General features: G+C 33.3%; 1 long non-coding RNA gene across 1 annotated transcript in view; it reads right to left on the bottom strand.

Moving 5' to 3' along the window:
• The window catches only part of LOC119239008 (uncharacterized), a 400,738-nt gene that overhangs the window by 6,554 nt on the left and 378,109 nt on the right, over positions 1-16,075 (bottom strand). The window lies entirely within an intron of this gene.

Raw genomic sequence — 16,075 nt, 5'->3', positions numbered from 1 at the left:
TCCTTAGCCTTTCAGGTCTAACTAGACTGCCCCAACCTCTGTTAGAAAATTATTCAGTTTTACTTCGGGGTAAACTAATGACAAGGTCCTTTGGTGTCATTCTAGAGTCACTGTATTTATATGCAAATAATTTATAAAATTGTGAATATTCGTATGGCACATACACACACATATTAACCCTATGCTATTGTATCTAGACACATGATTTTTAAAATAGTTTTTGTACTTTATATTCATGAGATTTTCATAGCAGTGGTGCTTTTCTCTGCTGTATAGTAGTCCATTAAGTAGATACTAATTTAGTGAACTCATACTCAGTATAAGTTTGAGTTATTTTTAATATCACATCAATCTCTATTAGCAATACTCTTATTAGTAATTTTGTGTACAAATATTTATGTAGTATAAATTTCTTAATTTTACCATAGTTGTTGACACACTTGCTATTTTAAAAATCTCTTAAATATCTCTATAAAATCCACTTGTGAACTTTAAAATTTTTAAATAGTGTGGCATTAAGGAAAAAAAGAACAACAATAAGTCAATGAAGTGTCCTAACCACCCCCAAAATTATGAAAATAAGTTTCATCTCATTCCAAGAATGAGATGTCATTCTTAAACTCATGTCAAGAATAGTGACACTTTTGAGTCATAGTTGGCTGTCATTTGCAACAAACTTAGAAATGCCACATGTAATTAGAGCACAGGCTAGGTAACAAAGTGAAGGAAAACAGCACTAGGGCTTTTTACATAGTTAATCTAGATATAATGGGGTAGTAATCAAGTCTCCACAAATGTCAGACAGGTAATAGACAACTGTCATCAGAACTTGGTCCTTAAAACTATTCACTTTGAAACACCTCTCCTAAAGTCATAGTGGTGCTTGCAAGTTTAATTGACAGAAATTATCTACTCTGCAAAAGAGAAATGTAAAATAGTTCAAGAAAAAAGGTAGATATAAGTCTTTTGAACATATTTCAAATAAAACTAAGAGCTTGTTATAGGGTGTACCTGATTTCCTGAACATATAAGTATTTTTTTTCAGGATAACTTAAGCTTCAAAATAAAATTTAGACCAGATTATTCTTATATGCAGCTGACAATCAATGGTTAGGTTAGTAGGGAGTCATGCTGGGAAGTAATGCTAAGCAGTTTGATTTTAGAAGAAGTAACAGCAGAGCACAGAGGGGGTGATTCTAGATTTCTGTCTGCCTGTTATAGAACTGGTCATTGGAAACCAGTTTACAGTTATTCAGAGCACTGGCATAGGGCTACCAATCCTGCCAATGCTCTAAAGATATTTTCTTTTTGTTTGAAATTAAAAAATATATACAAGTGTAAATGAATTAGTTATACATTTAGAGAAAGAAGAAATATAATACTTCTCAGTGGTCTACATGTAAAAGACAAAGCTTTAGATTGTTTTCCTTTGCTATGTAAATGAACTTTTGCAAAAAAATGGATAAGAATTATTTTTTGTGAGTTACATAGATAATGAAACTGTGGTTTCTTGACCAAGTTTAAACTTCAGCACATCCAAACACTAACTTAGAGCTTGGACTATAGCCATATAAGCAGTCTTCACTCAACTATAAACACATCTTACAAACAATGTAATGAAATAGGCACGTTTTATTCCTTCATGAGCAAAAGACAACCTTACAATTCAGTTTTATAGTTTCAGTTATATTAAGCAAAGGTCAGAATTTATAATAATTTGTTTTCTTCAAAGGGAGTGAATTTACTAGGCAGGGTTTATTTATATTCAATATTCTTATGTTTCCTTTGTATAACACATTCTTTTTGGAAATTGTGAAATTGTAGTATATCAGTATAAATTATTATCAGCACAAGGTATAGTGTAATGCAAGGTAACTTATCTGGACTTCCGACCATCCAGTGTCTGTCTGATGGAGTGTTCTATTGATCATGCTCAGTCTCTCCGCTATATCCCATTCCAGTTGTATTGTCATGTGGGCTCACTGTGCGGAGTTTTTTATTGGCAGATCAGACACTTAGCTCTATCTGTTACCAGAGATCAATATCAAGAATTGATGCCCACAGTTGTTAATAATGCACATATGCATTATTTCCATTCCTGCTCTCTTGGTTACTTTATTCATGAGCTTATTGAGCAAACACTAATATGGCTTGGGAGGAAAGTAGTGACATTTAAAGGATGAGACAGCTTGTCCATCTGACTGTAGAGGAACTCCTTTGCAGTGGGAGCTCCTTGGTGATTATTTACATGGTATACAGGTAATTTCACATTCTGGATTTGAGAGTTTTACTAGCCATTATTCATGCATCAGGAATAATTGATAGCTTAGTGTCCTTTTCTTTCTGTGCAAAGCCTACAACTGATTCCTCATTTCTTGGTGACTTTAGGGACTCAGAAGAATGAGTCTAAAATGATACAACAGAACCATAGTTGTCAACAAATTGTAGAGAACTCTGTACTTTTGGTTTGTCTGGTCTACATAGCTTTCCTCTGAAGATTGGAAGTAGACAGCAGGCAGCTGTACTGGGAATGTGATTGAACAGCATTAGCAATTTTTGAGCCATGATCTACGCTAATCCAACTATTATATTTTTTTGCTAGTAGCTGAAATTCTGCTAGGCACACCCAACAAAAAATGTGGAATTTTTAGTATACATTTTTGAATAGGAACTTAGATGTTTCGGTCACATGGAGTGTTGGGTTAGTTGTTTGTTTGTTTTAGGTTTTATAACTATCAGTGATAAACATGAATGGGTTCTTACCATGAGAAATTTGCCAGAAAGATTTTTTTCTCTTCATAGTACCAGTAATGTAACTGCTTTATAGGCTTTTAAGTAAGCCCCATGGAGCATCATAATCTGCCACAGACTTAGTAAATACTGATGGTTCATCTCTTTCATAATGTCCGAGACAGAATTCCATACATAGCAGGCTGAACCAGGTAGAAAATACTCTTAGCCTCTGAGTCAAATTCAGCTACCAGGTTCACCAGTTCCTTGATAAATCATGAATCAATGGGCTTCAATAATGCCACAAATATACAAGGTCTGCTAAGCATTGGTTCTGTGTTAGTTGAAGAGGAATATATAACAATTTGAATTTCACTTTGAAGAGACTATCACAACACACTCCAGACAACCTGAAAGTTTCAGTGAGGTGGCTCGCCTGTTTTTGTGATGCTTATGTCCTACATTTTGTTATGCATGTTTCCAACTATGTGGATTCTTACTATTTCCTGCTGTACAAGGTCTAGCTGACTATTGATATCACTATGGTGAATAGTGATATGCAGTGTAGAATGGTAGTATAGATATTTTGTTAAAGTGCTGGAGAGTTTATATGACCCAGTTCAAGTAGGTAAGATGAAAAAATATACCAGTCAATTAACTAGTGAACTAACTGTCTAGCTAGCTAACACCATAGATGCTATTTTCATAGCTTAATACCAGTTTTCAAAAACAGTATATCTGTATTCCAACCTACATAAAGAATAGTAATAATTGTGTATACTTTGACTGAACTTCTATGTATGAAACATTTCATACTACCAAGTCAAGTATCTATTAAAATAATTAAAGATGAGCTAGTGCACAAGCAGCAATTTAATTTGTTCTAATTGAAGGATAGACCATTTAAATTAACTTGGTAAAGTGGGTTATAAATAAATTTTCTGGAATTATTAGAAGTCTCATAGCAATTCAGAATTTAAATTTACATCATTAGTTGATAAATTTGCACTTATGACAAATTGTTATAAAACTGATATTATGGAGTTAGCAAAGTTTTTTTTTTTTTAAATATGAATCCTTTGGAAAATATTTTCTGTTGACTTGGTGAGCTCAATTGAAACCTCTATTACAGGGCTTAGTACCTGCTAGATATTAAAATTCTAAAATTTCTGGACCTCTTTACAGTTCATGTTCTACATATATCCTAGCTTTTGTCAATCTGATAAACATTCTTTAGATTTAAAAGGTAAAAGTAAGAGATCCCATTGCTTTTACTTGTAAGCATTGGCATGGATGCTTGTGGTATTTCAGAAAGCAGTGGTAACAAGGGCTCCATTGTTCAATTCTTAGCTTTCTGTGCATGTCAAGACTCAGAAATTTGTGATTCCAGAGATTATAGTTCAGTGTACTGATCCCTAGATTAGTATAGAGATGAAATAGTAGCTGGGGTTACAAATTTTGTATTCCTATCTTTTACCTTGAAGGAGAGATAGGCTTTCCTTTAGAAGGTCAGCTCTATGGTATTATACTTAGAGTTAATCCAGAAAGTTCATACCTAGTTATCCCAAGGAATTTATAAGTAACTAATTGTCGATTTTAAATCCTTTCCTCTTATATTAGATTCAATGTTTCTACTATATGTAAAGATCCTCTGATAGAGCTATTTATATTATAAAGGACTTGAAAATGTCATATTAAAAATCTGTACAGATACAAAAATATATGATACTGATTTTAGATATATAACAAAATGTTTCAATAATTATAAACATTGCAAAATGATCACCATAAACCTACCATCATCACTACACAGTTGACTTTTCAGATTTAGTCTTTCAAGTATGACCAACAATATTGTTGACTGTAGTGCCAATTCATGGCTTATTGACTTTATAAGTTTGTATCTTTGTCCCAATTCACCTGTGTTGCTCACCACCTACCACTATTCTATTCTCTGTATCTATGACTTTTGTTTGGATTTTACATGAAAGTAAAATCATATGGTATTTTATTTTCCCTGACTTTATTGCTTATATAAACCCCTCATGGCCCACCCATGTTGTCACAAATAACAAGATTTCATTCATTTATATGGCTGAGTCACATTCCATTATGTTGTATATATGTGCACACACACATATATATACACACATTGTGTGTGTGTGTATGTGTGTGTGAAACCAATGTGACCATTGATGGGCAAATGGGTAAGGAAGATGTATTTCAAATCTGGGTTATATAAATCACTTTGTGTGGAACATAGGGGTGCACATGTCTTTTTGAATTGGTGTTTTCACATTATTCTGATAAATACCCAGACGTACAATTGTTGGTAGCTCTGTTTTTAATTTTTAGGAAGCTCCATACTGTTTCCCATAGTGGCCCTTTCAATTTACTCTCCAATCACTAATACATAAGGGTTCCTTTTCTCCATAGCCTAGCAAACATTTGTTATTTATTGTCTTCCTAATAATAGCCATTCTAACATATGTGAGGTAATCTCTCTGCAGTTTCGATTTGCATTGCCTTTATTAGTGATATTCAGTATCGCTCCATGTCCCTGTTGGCCATCTGGATGTCTTATTTGGGGCAAAATATCTATTCATACACTCTGCCCATTTTGCAGCATTTTTTTTTTTTTTTTACTATTTTATGAGCTCTTTATATATTTTGGTTTTAACACTTACTAACCGCTTATCACTTGCAAATATATTCTCCCATTGTGTAGTTTGTCTAATTTATTTTCTGTGCTGTGGAAAGCTTTTTAGTGTAGTTTTCTTTTGATGTTTTGTAATTAGTTCCTTCATCAGAAAGACCTAAGTCAAGGAGCTTAATGCCCATGTTTTTCTACCAGGCATTTCATGGGTTCAAGTGTTAAATTCAGGTCTTTAATACATCTTCAGTTATTTTTTTTTTTTTTTTTTGAGGATTGTTGCATCTATGTTCATTAGGGAAATTGGGTCTGTAGTTGTGTGGGTGTGTTTGTGGTGTTGGTTGCAGGATAATGTTGGCCTCATAAAATGTGTTTCAGTATTTTCTCTTAATTTTTTTTGGAAGTTTGAGATAGTCTAGCTTATCTTTGAAGGTTTGGGAGAACACACTAGTGAAACAAGGTCCTGTGCTTTGTATTACTATGTCAATTTCTTTTATTATAATTGTTCAGGTTTTTTATTTATTCCTGATTTGGTTTCTTATGGTTGTATATATCCTAGGTTGTTCAACTTACTAGCATGTTTATAGGAATATGATCCTCTGAATGTCTGAGATGTCTATTGTAACTTCTCTTTCATTTTTATTGTATTTGAGTTTTTTCCCTTTTGTTCTTTGTGGACCTTGTTAGAGGTTTGTCTGCTTGTTTCAAAGAAGTAATTTTTGGTTTCATTAATCTTTTCTTTCAATTTTATTTATTTCTAATTTTTCCTTTTTTACTGGCTTTTGGTTTTGTTCATCTTTTTCTACTTCTTTGAGAAATAAGTTTTTATAAGTTCTTTCTTGTTCCTTGATGTGGGCCTTTATTGTTATATACTTCCCTCTTAGTACTCCTTTTGCACTACTTTTGGGCTAATTGGAAGTCAGAGCCTAAGGCAACAGCTTGTACAGCATTACAATATATACAGTCCTGTGGGTCTGCTCTCATAAATGTTGTGGCTTCCAGACAGGACATCTGGAGTTATCCACTGGGTAATAGTGAGAAAATCAGGCTCAACACAAGTACATAAACTACTTTCTAGAAGGTATGAGTGAAGCTGTAGCAAGGCCATGGAAAGGTTAATATTGTCTTGCCTACACTCCCCGAGAGTGGCATTATAGTCTCTAAATATATGGCAAACTTGAAAATTTACTATGTGCCCCAGTTAGCTGTCTATGCAATGACTTGGGAGTGGTAATTTGATAAGAACTGTCATTTCAATTTATCAATTTTAATTTTAGCCGTTCTACTGAAAACATATATAAACATGCAGAATTTTAATGTTTGTAAAACATTCTACAAATATTTACAAATAGACAACTAGTGGAGACAGAACTCCTGGTGAAGAAAGTTTACAAAGGAGTATTCATAGCAGCTGGCCTATGGAACATTAGCAAGAACATTTGGGCATTCAGACTGGGCCAAAACAAACATTTGTTTTGTCACAATGATTTAAATAAACAAGTGTCTTCAAATAAAATATTTAGCAAAGTAAGACTCCTGCAAATATGTTTCTTTGCTAAGCAAATATTTTTTAGGTTTTTACCAATGCAGATTTTTTAGGTTTTTGCCAAAGCAGGTGTTAATAAACATGCTAAGTTAGGTGTGGGTGTCAGTAGTTATGGTAGAATAAGAGATAGAATGTTTCCTTTTCTAGCTATTTCCACTACATAGTAAGAATAGACTGACCAATAAAAATAATAATTACAAATAAGATAATCATAACCATAAAAATGATTTTGTTAAGTATTTCAATTTGCTCCAGGTTGTAATATTGTTTAGAAAGTATTAGGTGACAAATGTATGAGACATAACATTTACAAATGTGCTAGTACCTTACAGTCAAAAAAATTCTTGTTTATGCTTCAATATATGTAAGATTTTATAAGGTATATGTGATTGTATTTATTTCAGCTGAGGACATTTTCTACATTAGAGCTATTACAATCTATATGTTTGGAAGGTGTTTCCCGGGTCTCAAATGTATAATTGGAGAATTTTTTTTTAAAGATTTATTGTTATTTATTTATTTGTTTTATTTATACAAGCACTGGGTACAGTCAGAAGTGCAAGAGGGTGAGAGAATTCACCAGAGCCAGACCGAGGAGCAGAGCAGGCAGAAGGACCGAAGTACACTGCTAAGGGGAGCAGGAGAGGTCTGCGCGCCAAGCGGGACCCTCCTCTGGTGGCCAGGGAGCAGCCGGGGATCGAACCTGCGCTGCAGAGGCTGCAGGCAGCCTCGCAACCGAGCGCTCAACCGCTGCGCCACCGAGAGGCTCTGATTGGAGAATTTTGTAAGGAAGTTTTAAGTGAAAATCCTACCAACTAGTTTTATTTGAGCTTAGAAGAGGTCCCACTAGTGTTTATCTCCTTTCTATCCTCAGCATTATTCCCTGCCCTTTCCCATGGGTCATATTGGGCACATTATGGGATGGATAAGTGGGAAAAAATGTATTCTGCAGTCCAAAGTAGCTTCCTTAAGGAGTTTAGTAACCAGGATGTCAGAATATTTCTCAGAGGAGTCTAAAAACCATTGGAAGTAAGCACACTAAAAAAATGTGAACTACAACTGTGCCATAAAAGATGACTATGCTGAAAAAAAAAATCACTTTGAGATAAGGGAGTCAGTGGACTATGGTGGAGGATTATTGATGTTTTGGTGATGGGATGGGTTTGACTTATGTATGTAAAATTCATTCATGTTGTAAATCAATATAATGGAGGATTAGTCTTTTTACTCAAATCTTTCATATTATAACTAATAGTGGCATATGATACATTTTATAAGACATAAAATGCTTTGGGAAGAATCAAATACTAAACTTTTAGTCAAAATGATATAATTGGCAAATAAATGCTTTGAAAATGTTCTAATGCAAGCTTAGTACTGATAAAGTATTTAAAAGAGAAAGTTAAAGGATAACTGGGCACCACACTCAACAAATAGACAAGTGTTTCCATCAGAAGTTGGACACTATGGAGTCTAATATAATTGTGAAACAGCTTCTGTAGAGGAAATGGTATTTCAAAGTGTTCCTCTGTCCCCTACCCCACACCTACCTCTTAAACAATGGGCTGAAACTAGGTCCCATGCTAAATTCTGGGAACTTGGATGGACATAAAAGCGATTCCCAATTACCACGGGTCATAAATTGAAGGAAATATACATTTAAAACCAGACTTGGACTATAAGCTGTGCATTTAGGAATCTGTAATATTCTTACTATAAACAAAAGAAATAACAAAAATTCATTGTGACTCTCTGGCTCGAGGTCGGCATTTACAGTGAAGACAGTGAATTCAGGTAAGATGGGGTGCCAGGTAAACCCTGCTATAAAAATGTTAGAAAGGGAGGGGTAAGACTTTAAACTGAAATTCTAAAACTAGTAAACTGTCATACATATATTACTGTCAATATAGTCTCCTTCTATGTGGCTTCATCATACCAAAAATGTTGAGTATGTTTTGTCATATTTTTCAATAATTAGTGCTGCTTAAGTTTTGGTTCAGAAATCTTTCCACAGCCTATTTAAAATTCTGCATGTAGAAACAAACCCAGTAGTCCACTTTCTATAGAAAATAATGACTAAAAAGTCAGATTATTGGGTGAGGCAAAGGAGATTTTAAGATTTTTCAATACTACCAAATAGGTAATCATTGCTGGAGTAATTGGCACTTAAGTGAATACTTAAAAAAAAAAAAAGCTTTCAAGAATATTTTCTCTTCAGGAAGCAGTTGGCTGGTTGACTGAAATAACACAAAACACGGGTTTTTCTAGAATTTCCCTTTAGCGATAATTTCAGCCTCTGTCCTGTTTTCTACTATGAAAACTCCAAAATAAACTAGAGTTAATACCCATTTATCATTTATAAAGGCAGAAATTGGCCTAGTGATATACAGAATTATTTTAAAAGAATGCCATTTGTTTGAATTATAATTTTTGAGAGCATCCCAAATATTGACTACAGACATAGAAATGACATTTGGAGACTACACTTGTTTCACTTTCTTTCTTGTAGGTTAATTTTATGGAGAAAATATATAATTCTGAAATTCTTCAAATATTTTGCAGCTACTAGAAGGAAAAGTTTTGAAGAAGTGCTATTTCTACCACGCAAGTTTGAAATTTAAGAAAATAAAAGGATTGTAGCAAACTTTGCCTATTGAGGCAAAAAGCCTACAGAATTTAATATTTAAGTTGCTAAAACATTTCTTTTGTAACTGAGGAAACACTGGCTGGCATTATTGTTGGTATTTTGGGAGTACCAGGTCCCTTCTCAGGTATGGTCACCACAGTGCATCCTCCATCCTATCACCTGTACTCCTCCACCACAGTCCATCGTTATACTTTCCCACTTTTAAAACCTATTTCTTAAGTATCAAAATTCTCAAGAGGGCATTATAAATATTTTAAGGAAGTTGAATTACCTAGCCGTGGCATACTACATCATAGTTCCTGTCACATTCCTATTTTCTTAAGAAATTCTTGATATTCAGATTCCCTTTTTTCACTTGCATCTTTTTTAGTAATTGCATAAAATGGGACATTTTGTATGTGGAGTGCTCTGTGAACGTCAGTAAGGAATCATTACAAGGAGAAACTGAAATGCATATCCTTGTACGGTCTAGTACTAACATATTAAATACAGGTTTTGATATCCTCCTATACTGTATAGCTGTAACTAGGACAAAGATATGAGTCCTATTTCTAAATTAGTTACAAATACAAAACCCGTCATTCAGGAATTCAAATTGAAATATATTGTATTCATATATAAACATCAATTGTGATTGATGTTTATATATAAACATGATGTTCATATATAAACATCAATTGTGATTGATATTGCTATTAATATAAACAAAGAAGATAAAAATTATATTCTAGGGTAATATTACTTCCAATTCAGGCATCATCAAGCAATAGGAAAACTTAAAAAAAGTAAGCAAAGATAAATGACCTGCAAAAGAACTAACTGATGGTAAAAATGCAGTGGGATGCCTAAGGCAACATTCATAGCAGACCTTGCACCTAAACCTCCCATCTCTAGGTCTAATGTTATTCCTCCTCCTGCTCATCAGGAGTCCTAGGGATTTTATTCATGAAGTGTTTTAAAGAATGAAGCCCTTTTCTCAGTTATATATTCTTAAGTGGAAGCCAAAAGTACCATACAAACTAATTGTTAGTTTTTAGTTTCTAATACAGATAAAATGCTATTTATAATCCCATTTTGTTAAGATTCAAGAATATTATCTCACTTCACATGTTGCCCAAGACCAAAAGAAATTTGATTATAAAATATTGTTTTGTATCTTTAGAGATGATCAAATTTATTTTGGCCTTTGCTCTATACACACACAATATTTCATTTGGTTTCCTTAATTTAGTCTCCACAAACAATGGGCTGAGATATATTCTCCAATGTGAAGCAAAAGTTTTGATTTTGCTGTATAGTGCCTTTTTTCTTTCTTCTAAAATAGCTGGCTGGTAGTCAACTGGAGCCTCAAGGAGAGTCAGTAAGATTGTATTTGCTATATAATTTCACTATCACACAGCTTTACAAAGTGATACTTTAGGTTAAGAATGATTTTTAATTTTTTTTGCCATCAAAAACACATTTTGTAAATTAGTCATTGCATGCAATTATATTTTAACCATGTTATTGCAATAAATCTTGTATAATTACATTATTATCAGAAATGAAAGTACATTCACTTTAGAGAAATAATATTTTAGTATAGTCTAAATTTTGTAACAACATGTTTTACTAATGGATTTGGAGCATTGGAGCAACTACAACTCACCTCAGATATTCATTAAATATGAGGATTTAAAAAGAAAATTCCAAGGCTGAGAGAAGTTTATCATAATTTGTCTTCCACTTTCGATAAAAAAATTAAGGATATAGAAGGCTTATTTCTAAATATTTGGGTAAAGTATACAAGTATACACCTTTATCACTCAATAAGCCCAGGTGACATATTACTGTAATCTCTTTTATAAGGACTGACTATTCATATATGTTACTTGTCTGTATTAGCAATAAGATAAAAATAAGCTGTTAATTGAGCTGATGGTAAATTCTGTATTCCCTATGACATGAGATTTTAAAAAATATTTTTATAGTAGCCAGATATTCTTTAAGTACAAAGTTCAACATGTTTTAAATTTTGAGTAATTGAATGTACACGTTTAAAAATGGAAGCTTTGTTTTAGAATACCACTATCACTCTTTAAATGAAAAATAATCTAGCTTAATCAACTGAACTTTATTTCTACCATTTTTTAAAACTAAGTCATGATCAACTGGTATTTATTGCTTAATACTTAGAAACACTAATCTAGAGCCACCTAATTTGCTATGAATATATCCTCCTTAGTTTGCTATATGATTAATACATCAATTCATTCACACAACTAAATATAGACAGAAAAAGTCATTTATGATTCATTTTCTTAAGGAAATCACATTTAAAAAAAGGCAGACTAGTAACTAGTCATTAGAGTGATGGATGTTAATCAGGTATGTACAAGAACGCTCTTCCTGTGCTTTCTGATACATCTTGAAGAAATAAAATAGGGAAATTTGATTTCATGCAAGAGTGAAACCAGAGTTCACTGAAACAAAGATATGCTTATTAGTAATTGACCTTCTGATGCAATGAACAGAGACAAAATTTAGAATCGGATAGACCATACTTTGAATCCTGGCTCAATATTTACTTACTGTGACATTGTGTGGCTTGTTCAAATGTAAAATAATCATGATAATGAATAAGATATTTTGAGATGAGGTAAGATTACATGCAATGTCTATCACTTTTTTTTCTTCCTTACTTATTCAATATCATGTAATTCAATGATATAACTCTGGCCAGTAAAACCAGTTTTGGAAAAAGTGTGTGGTGCTGATAATGGCAACTACTAACAACAAGAAACTAACCTTTGTATGAAATTAGAAGTGTGGATAGCAGAGCCCGAAAGATGTCATTTCTTTAATAACTTCATTGAACTCATATTCTCCAAGATATAAACTAAAAATTCCATTTTTTTTCTAGTTAAATCCCATAATTAAACAAGAAGTTTAGCATGCTTTCTCACCTCATTATTTTCCATCTTTATTTTCCATCTTTGTTATTCCAATCAGTTTTCCTTACCACCATAGCATAGTGTATATTTTTTCTAATCATTCTTCCAAATATTATTGTAGATGGGTATTACTAAAAATATGAAGTAACTTCTGGTTTCTGTGCAGATATGAAAAGAGCTTAGAAGTTGTCCCAACCTGACAGAAAGGAGGAGCTGAACAAGCTGAAAAATCAAGGTGACTCTCTGGTCAATTGAATACAGTAAAAGTCATGTTTTGCCAGAGTGTGAGCATAGACTGTGTTAAGAGTCTAATTTTTCAGATGGCTTGTTGCATAGAAATAGACAATCAGAATAATGATACATGCTACAGTGTTTGCAGCACAAGGCACTGTAAAGACATACAAGAGACATTCTGGAAGGCATTATTAAAAGGAGACAAGGAGGATGACTAAGATTTAGACAGAATTGTTACAGTGTTTCAGGAAAAAAGATTGGCATGCTAAAGTTAGAATCAACATTGTGAGAAATGCAAGATCTCATTTTGATCAGAGAATAGGAGATGATGAGGAAAATGGTAAAGATAAGTCTAAAAGAAACCAGGGTTTAATATATCTTTTTGTTTGTCCAAATAAAAAGCTAGGAATTTACCATGAGGGCATAAAAAATGTGATAACGGATTAAAGCTTCATAGACTATGAATGCCTCTAACAAAAAAAGTATTGGAACTCATGGATGATATCTGTTCTATTTGACGAGTCTAATTAAAAAATGGATAGTTTTGGAAGAGAATTAGAATTGAGAAATAGTAATTCCCAAATCTTTATTAAGATGTACAGTGATCATAGATTTTATATAGGGAACATCCTATTGAGAAAGGAACAAAGAATCTGAAAAGCTTTATCATCTCTATCATTTAGGATAGAGGAAAATGCAAAGATCAGCTCAATGAGTTTTCTTCTTCAGTTTTTCCCCCAGCCTCAACCCTGTTTATATCTGTTTGTTTCTACTATGTCTTTTCAACTTGTAGTATATAGTATAAGACAGATAGACATAGTAAGTCAGAGATCAAAAATAAGAAATGGTATGCTCATTAAGATCTAAAAGCAGGGCCACCCCGGTGGCACAGTGGTTGAGCGCTGGGTTACAAAGCTGCCCGCAGCCCCTGCAGCACCAGTTCAATTCCTGGCCACTGGGCAAGGGTCCCACATGGTGCGCGGACCTCTCCTGCCTCCCGCTGCTCCCCTCAGCAGTGTACTTCGTCAGTCTGCCTATTCTGTTCCCCGCTCTGGCTCTGGTGAATTCTCTCAACTTCCGGCGCTTCTGACTGTACCCAGTGCTTGTATAAATAAATAAGTAAGTAAGTAAATAAATAAATAAATCCAAAAGCAGGCCTTTTTTTGAAGAAATATTGGAAACAATTAAGAAGCAATGGAACAGCATTAGTAAAATCAGAGTTGTTAGATGAGTTCAGAGAAATGACTTGAATATTTCTTTTCTATACCCTATATTGGCATGGTAAGTATTCAGAAAGTCATTTGTGATCCCATGAATGGAATCTTAAGTCTTAGAGGGCTTATGAAAAAACAACAAAGGAAGATCAGAAATTTGGCAATAAGCAAAAGGATAACTGAATCCTTTTTGTGTCATACTTAAGTCTTGTCCAACACACTGACTTAAAGATTATTTAATCCTCTAGGGCATATTATTTTTGATATATTACTCTTGATCAAGATGCAGCTCTATGCAAAATACTATATTTAACTGTACATTTCTCATCAGTAGAAAAGATTATCTATGGTTTCACTATGTAGGACAATTTTTATCTATTACCTTTTTAAGTGAATGTTTACATAAATCTCCATTCCTTAACTTCTTTCAACACCCTTTACCATCCTGTTGTTTCCTTTATTTAGTAAGTTACATTTTAAACACATTTTTGCCATATATTCATGGTGTGTTTGTGAGAATCATATTTTCAATTCTTTGAAAATTATACTTTAATAGCACTGACAAATGGTTTGAAAAATGAGTGAAAAATACATGGAGATCAATGGTTAGAAATAGAGATTGTAGTTGTGGATTCTAGCAATTGGCCCACAGAAACACCAGATTGTTGCCTCTGCAGCAGATGCTACTTGTAGTGATATTACTATGAAATCTTAAAAGTACAAGCACCATCATCTCTCCACCCAACACACACACAAATCCCCACCAAAGTAAGTACATAGTAATTATCTCAAAGATTTAGCATTTGCTAGAACCCAGCAAGTAGTTTTGGATTATCAAGTAAAGCAGTTAAATTACTGAATTTGACCCATTTTATTTTCTTAAGGTTTCTAGTTGAGTGGGTCTTTATGATAAATATAAGATCAATTATAAAAAATTAGTCATATTTTCTTCATTTAAACACTAATTATTTTGTGATTCAATTCTTGATAACAGAAAAGCCATCTGGGAAAAAGCCATAACTGTCTCACTAGAAGGAAATAAAGCAAGCTGTGGTACTGTTAGTTAATGCAAATAACAAGTTATTTATTGAGCACTTCCAGGGGACAGTGTGCTTTGTGCTGTAATACAGAGATGGAAGACACTGCCTGCTTTTAACTAATGGAATCTATTATAAGAGATCTGCATGTATCATTGTATCACTAATCACATGGAAACTTCAAAATAAGGATGCAATCTCCTGAGGCAAGCCTTGTGGCATGGTCCCATAAACACACAACTTTGATCTTCATTCCTATGACTCATCTCCCATCCTTTGATCAAATACTGGTTTATACCTTGAATACTTTTGAAGTAGTATAGGGTAGAGGAAATAAACCTGTAAGCTCTTATGAAAAATATACTAAATGTATTTAATCTACCAGAATTTTTAAGTGTTGCATTAAACTATAGAGTTGTTTAAAGCATATTCATATCATTTGCTATTTCTTTAAACAGTCAAGTTTTGAATATGGGGTAATTTTGCATAATCTTAGTTTGCACCATTGTTCTCATTTTTTGAGTAATTTACCACACAAGCTAAGAGGCCGAATTCTGGAAATGAGAATTTTGTTAAATTATAATGGGTATGTCATCAATCCTCATTTTCATTACAATGGTTGCTTCTACAATAGAAAAGAGGAAGTAGTTAAAGAGAAAGGTAAAGAGAATCTTTTAATTACTGAAAGCTTATCTCATATCTCAACATATAATAATAAATGTCAGAAACTAGATATTTTGATGGAAATGAGCAATTGAAATTATAAAGCATATCTGACAGATGAGGATTAGATATTCACCAAAATTTCTGAATATAGAAATTCAAGAATATTTCTCTCCAAATTTTTTTTGTGGAAAATACTATACTGTAGTGTTTGATTCCGCAAGCAAATACATGGCTTCAGAACAATAACGTTTGATTTGGGCTTTAACACTCCTTACAATGCATTGACTTGTATGAGGGCTCCAATTCTAAATCAGCCCATAACCTTTATTTCTTCTGTGCATTTGACATCACCATTGGCGTAGTAAGCCTCAGTATTGTAGCTCTCTTTGTACCTAGCAATGAAAGGAGTTAGAAT

The sequence above is a fragment of the Talpa occidentalis genome, unplaced genomic scaffold, assembly GCF_014898055.3.
Source record: "Talpa occidentalis isolate TD23 unplaced genomic scaffold, MPIMG_talOcc4v2.1, whole genome shotgun sequence".
Classification (NCBI taxonomy): domain Eukaryota; kingdom Metazoa; phylum Chordata; class Mammalia; order Eulipotyphla; family Talpidae; genus Talpa; species Talpa occidentalis.
This window is presented reverse-complemented; position numbering and strand designations above follow the sequence as displayed.